Raw genomic sequence first — 6298 nt, forward strand, 5'->3', positions numbered from 1 at the left:
TATAGCTGAATTCCTTTCTAAAGACACAGAAAGCTCATCTCAGATGAGCATTGATAAAGGGGGAGAGTCTTCGGAGGAAAGTAGCTCTATAGGGGGAGCATCAGAAGTCGACAAGGTAAGTCAGGTACGATCTCTACCTCCTGACCAAATGTTTAAATTTATAAAAATATTATCGAAAGATGCTTGCAAATTAGAAATTAAAAACAAAAAATTATTAATAGAGAATACTGAGTTAAAAGGAGCTCTAGTGATAGCTTGTTGATTAGAGGATTTCAATAAACTAAAAATAGAAAATAAAATGTTAAAAGAACAAATACAAATTTTAAAAGTTTCTGCATGTTCAAAATTCTCTGCTTCGAATTTTAGAAATTATAATAGACTAAATTAGAAATTTAAATTTCACAATGGATAGATTAAAAATTTGTCAAGAAAGCATGTACCTAAAAAATTTCTTGTTAATCCTGTAGGAAGAAATCTATTTTAGATTCCAAAATCATGTGTGCATTAAAATTTTTTGTGCAATTGAATTTTTTTTTTTGTTTTAACTTGTGTTCAAAATAAATTGGATCCCAATTTTTTAGAAAGAAGAATTCAATATTCATCTTAAGGAAAAATCTCAAATTTTTTTTGTATCATTTGAATTCTTTAAATATTTAATTATTCTGCAAGAATTATCTCCACTAACTTTTCTTCATCAAAGAATTTTTTTTGATGAATTTTCTTTGAGTTATTTAAATACAAATATTCAAATATTAAGAATATTCAAAATTGTAAATTTTGAAAATATATATATGTTGTTTTTTCTAAAATGAATGCTAGTGGATTTACTGATAAAATAGTCAATTATGTTAAATATTTGTCAAAAATTCTATTATATTTTTTTCACTTAGATAAATATAATTACTTTATATAATTACTTTAAATGCTTATCTAAATGTAATTTTTTTATAAATTTTGAAAATATATTTTCTTATGTCAAAATGCATGATCTGTTTTTTCAGAAAATATTTTAAGATTTCCAAAATTGTCTTAACGCTTCCAATTTCATTTTTTTTAAAATTATTCACTTAGACTTGCATTTAATATTCACACATTTTTCAAGTCATTTCTTGATAAATTCAAAGTTTCTTTTAAAACTTTAAACTTTCTTACTATTGAAAAGTTATCCTTAGATTTTTTTGAAACCCCATTTTTTATGTGATCAAAAGAGGAAAAGGGAAGATTAAGTCTAGGGGGAGGTAGCTTAACTTTTTCAATTTTTTTCACTTCATTGCAAAATTTATTACTTTTAATTTATGTTGGTTTACCCTAACTTAACTTGGGTTGCTTACATCAAAATGGGAAAGATTGTTAGTACCCCAAGGTAGTTTGATATGATCAAACAAGTTAAGTTAGGTCCTATTGTGTTTAATCCTATGTCTAAGTGTGCAGGAACTTAAGAGCACAAGAAGTCGAGCAAAAGATGCAACTAGTGAGAACGACGGCACAAGAGAGAGCACTACAAGAAAAACCCTCATAGATATTGGTGGAACAACAGCGATTTTAAGCAAATTTCGATGTCTTTGAATATTTTACACCGGTTTTCCAAAAAACGGTGTCTATGAGCACAAATTTTCGCTCATAGACATTGGTTTTTTTAGCCGATGTCTATGAGCGTCTTTTTTCGTTAATAGACACCGATTTTAACAGCGATTTTTTAAAACCCGGTATCTATGATAACTTCTTTGTTCTATCTACGAAATCGGATAGTAAAAAATCATTGTTAAAAGGGGTGTTAATGAACCAAAATAAAATAATTTAATTTTTCCACCAATACTTAGCCAAAATTTGCAACACTTCACTCTTCCGTCCAAACCTAAACCTATACCCACCGTATACCGTCGCGACGCCACCACCACTTTCCTCCTCGCCATTGGCCATCGGGCCATCTCTCTCAGCCTCATCTCCCTCTTCCCCTTCCTAGATCGACGCCCCTTCCTCTCCCGATCAGGATCAACACACGACGCCCTTATTTCTCTGTCCAACCACACTGCATCTCCTCCAACTCACGATCAAGAAATTTGCAACCACAAAATTTTCTCCCGGTGTTCCTATATTATCTCGATCTCACGCCGTCCCCCTTTCACTTTTTTTGTTCACCTAAACTTCCCCTCGCAGCTTCTCCTTTCCTCTCCACAACACAGATCTTCTTCTATCACCGATAAGGGGGTCGTCGACGAGGAGGCTAGCGACAAGGAGGTCGCGAGCATTGACTGCACGAGAGGTGGCCGCCGCCTCACCTCCTCCATCTACTCTATGATCAATGATCTTAAGAGATGTGACATCGCTTCTTCTTCTGTGAAATAGGATTCTAGAGTTGCTCTCGCACGGTCTGGAGAAGGCGATGAAGTACGTGCTGGTGACAGGGGAAGTGGTGAGTGGGCTAGGGAAAGGGGTGACGACGAGCTGCATCAGAGTCCTCCTCAAGTCGTGCGGAGTCCGAATCACCCTTATTAAAATCGGTGCTTGCCTCGATTCCACCAAGTTTATGTTACAAACTATGGTTTTCTTTCATGTTTCCAATGCCATTTCTTTGCCTTGATTCAACCTTTAATAAAACCTCATGTTGTGTTTTTATGTTCCCATAAGTGGTAAGGGAAGAGAGGGGCCCTTATAGAGATCCTCAGCATCCATATTTTTTATGAAGAAGAAGATGTGTGGCTGGCTCCCGAATTCGTCAATCAATTTTATGATGTAAGACAAATATTGGCTTATCTTTGCTAGATAAAGCGTTGGGAGATATTGATAAATATTATGGACAGGTTCCAAATTACTAGAAGAATATGTTGAAGAAGTAGATCAGAAAAGAGGAATGTGGTTGAACTCTTTCTGTAAAGCACCTCTAAGACTTCCTATGCCTGCTGAGCTTGAATATTGGTGGGAGAAAGGTATTAGTTTCTTTCTTTATTTATGTCATTGCCACAGCTTTGACATTGATGTTCCATATCCTTTGTGCATCACCCATTAGTCACATTTGTTGGTTGCAATGTATACTCTTGATAAGTCTTCAGAAGCTCCATACTGTTAGTTTTTTTTTTCCTTTCTTTATTTTCTTGTATACTTTATATGAATTGTTTTAATAGTTTGTGTAACCTTTGCTTGCTATTTCATGCATACTCTAAAATAAGCTGTTAGGTTGGAAGGCTTTTGGGCACTCGTCATGCTGCCTTTGGAAATCCTGTCCTTGTTTCTTCATTCTTTTGTTTCTATCGGGAGAGTAAGCGTTTATTTAAATCTTCAGTTTTCTTTTGTCAATTTAAACATAAGCTCCTTTATTTGTTTCGAGGTCATGTTTGTTGTACTAAAATGGAAACTGTATTATGTTGTCCCCTCTGTAATAGACAAAGATAGGATTATAGGAAAACTACATATACTCAATTTGTCACATATTCTGCTTAGTTTTGGATGGAAAGAGTTCTGGGCTTGCATTTACATACAAGAGTGACTAATTAATAACTGATTCTTAAACTTAGATTAATGTAGCTAAAGTGAGCTACAAAGAGAGCTCAGATATGTTTGATGCCACTAGGGACAAAGGTATGTTTAAGATAAGTTGTTTAAGATATGTTTGATGCCCATGTTTAAGATAAGTTGTGATGAGATCATTAATTCATGTGGGAGGAATGCATGTCGTGCCGTCTGCTTTCAGGTACTCTTTTTTTAGTTTAGAATTTCTTCTTTTTTCATGATTTTGTTTGTTTTCATAGGATTTCATTGATGGAGATACTGCAAGGATGATGCCGATGTGTAACCACATTTTCCATGTGGTGTGTATTGATGTGTGGCTTATGAAGCATGATTCCTGCCCTACTTGTAGACAAGAGGTTCTGCAATTTGAGATTTCTTGGGTGGATTCTCTCTCTCTTTTCTGAATAAAACATTACATAATCTTGAGAAAGAAAAAATACTTTTAAGGCTTCGAATGGGTGGATGAATGAAAATTAATAGATGGATGAACAAATGAATATTATTTAGTTTATGTTTTTCCATCTGGTATCTCGATCTATTAGATACATGCTTAGTCGAGATTTAAACTCTTCATTCAAAATCGAACAGATGTTGTGAAGTGATACTTGATTGCAAAAGTAGGCATCTATCAAAATTAAACACTGAAGAAACTATGGAGCACAAGCATAAGATGCTTTCACTTACTAAGAAAAAGTTCATTTATTTGCTAAAAGGATGGGGCATGCAATGGATGCATTTTTGCATCCTCTTTTTGATGAACATAATTCAAGAAAGAGAGGAAGAAAGAAGAATGACACAGAAGAAGATTATGAGATCGAAAAGAATTTAGATATCTTCATAATGGTATGATATTATCCACTTTAGGCCTAGACCCTTATGGTTTTACTCTTGGGCTCTCCCCAAAAGGCCTCATACCAATGGAGATATTTTTCTCTTTATAAACCCATGATCTTTCTTATGTGTTTTCAATATGGGACTATGTTTGCAATATTGCAACACCAACAATCCCCCCCCCTCCCCTCAAACAAAGAACCACAGACTTCCCATGTCCGATCCTCGACCCACCAGGTCTTCCTGCCCCTCGGTCCACCCGACCTACTAGGACTTCTTTGCCTAGCCTCAACTAGGACTTCCTGCCTGGTGTCTGGTCCTCTTGATCCAAATATAGGAGCCTCCAATTTCTTTGTTCGAGGTCAATATTGTACCCACATGGCTCAATCAGACCATAGCTCTTGTGCACAGTCGGCGGTTAAACCTTCTGGCAGTCCGGGCTCTGATACCAATTGTAGGATCGAAAAAAATTTAGATATCTCCACAATGGTATGATATTGTCCACTTTGGGCCTAGACTCTCATGGCTTTACTCTTGGGCTCTCCCTAAAAGGCCTCATACCAATGGAGACATCTTTCTCTTTATAAATCCATGATATTTTCTATATATTTTCAATATGTGACTATGTTTGCAACCTTGTAATACCAACATTTTCTTCCTATTATTTTATCCTGAAAAGAATAACAAGCATGTAAATGAAAATGACTTTCATTTTGCAGGAAAACATTGCACAAGAAGCTGATTTAAGCAACAATGGTAATTCCTTAAGTAGTGCATCTGCGATCCAAAATCAAAATGACCAAATTATCAAGTACATTCTCAACATGCTGGAATTGTGAGTCAAACTAACACAAGATTATATTTGATGAACATCTTGGCACTATTGACACTTTTTTATATCTACTGAAAAATATTTTTTGTATCTTGATTCTATAAAATGTTGTATCTCTAACTCATATGTAGTATCTTGTAGATGAGAATTATGATTTATCTTGTACACGGTACTCAATTTTTGCAAATTAAACCACGAGGTTAGAATATATATATAGTCTTTTTTTGAACATAAGTTAGAATTTTAAAGTCTAAACTACTTCATGCTAATAGCCTTTTTTTCACAATCATTTAATTCCTTCCTTCCTGAATCTTGAGATATGTTGATTTAGATAAATCTCTTTAGATTGCTTAATTCTCTATTGGGTGTTGTTCATTGTTCTTATTCTTTGGTATTGAGGGTTAGTTGTGCACATTTCATTTAGCTTTGGAGTATGCAAATTTCAACAGTTTCCTTGAATCAATGGTTTATAGGGAAAATAAGCTTGTCTAGAATATTATGTGTCTCTATCCTCTTAATCTATTGATTGGGTTTTAAGGATTGTTTTAAGGGTTAGTTGTGCACATTATTGATTGGGTTTTAAGGATTTGATACCGAGTATCAAATGTCTGTTTGAAAAGTATTTTCCACCTTCATTTTTTTGATATAATGGTTCACTTAACAGTTCATCTCGTGCGTGAGGTCAACATGTAAGTTTTTTTGTTTCTTTTCTTACCTTTGTTGAAACATGGATGTATTTTGATGTGGCAATACAATTCCCACAGGTTATATGCATGAAGGGCCTTGAAAATGTATAATGCGGAGGCGGGAAGGAAAGGGAAAAAACAACCAACATGGGTAGTTGTCAAGGTATGTCCTTTTGATTAGCAACTGTTTCACTATCCTCGAAGGAGTTATTCCAATATTTCTTTTCTAACATAGGCTCCTCAACAACCGGATGCGGAGCAATGTGGTTTTTATATCATGCAATATATGAAAGATATAATTGAAAATTTTGGAATTGACCACAAGGATTCACTTCCAACAATGGTAATAATATAATATCTTCCATTTTGCATATAAGCCCTAAAGAAAATTTGTTATATTTTCCAACACTACTTCAGTATCATAATTGATTTGATATAAAAC

At 34.5% G+C, this 6298-nt stretch overlaps 1 long non-coding RNA gene across 4 annotated transcripts; it reads left to right on the forward strand.

Moving 5' to 3' along the window:
* The first annotated feature begins 1848 nt into the window (after window positions 1-1848).
* On the forward strand, window positions 1849-5988 carry LOC122026510. Of its 4 annotated transcripts, none has more exons than XR_006124155.1 (6): window positions 1849-2263; window positions 2347-2501; window positions 2629-2733; window positions 2802-3887; window positions 5058-5859; window positions 5935-5988. It is a non-coding gene; the product is annotated as an uncharacterized LOC122026510 (long non-coding RNA). The 4 variants fall into 4 exon arrangements; XR_006124156.1 differs by having other exon boundaries at window positions 5058-5173; XR_006124157.1 differs by having other exon boundaries at window positions 2802-3863.
* Window positions 5989-6298: the final 310 nt, after the last annotated feature.

Source organism: Zingiber officinale, chromosome 1A (genome assembly GCF_018446385.1).
Source record: "Zingiber officinale cultivar Zhangliang chromosome 1A, Zo_v1.1, whole genome shotgun sequence".
NCBI lineage: Eukaryota > Viridiplantae > Streptophyta > Magnoliopsida > Zingiberales > Zingiberaceae > Zingiber > Zingiber officinale.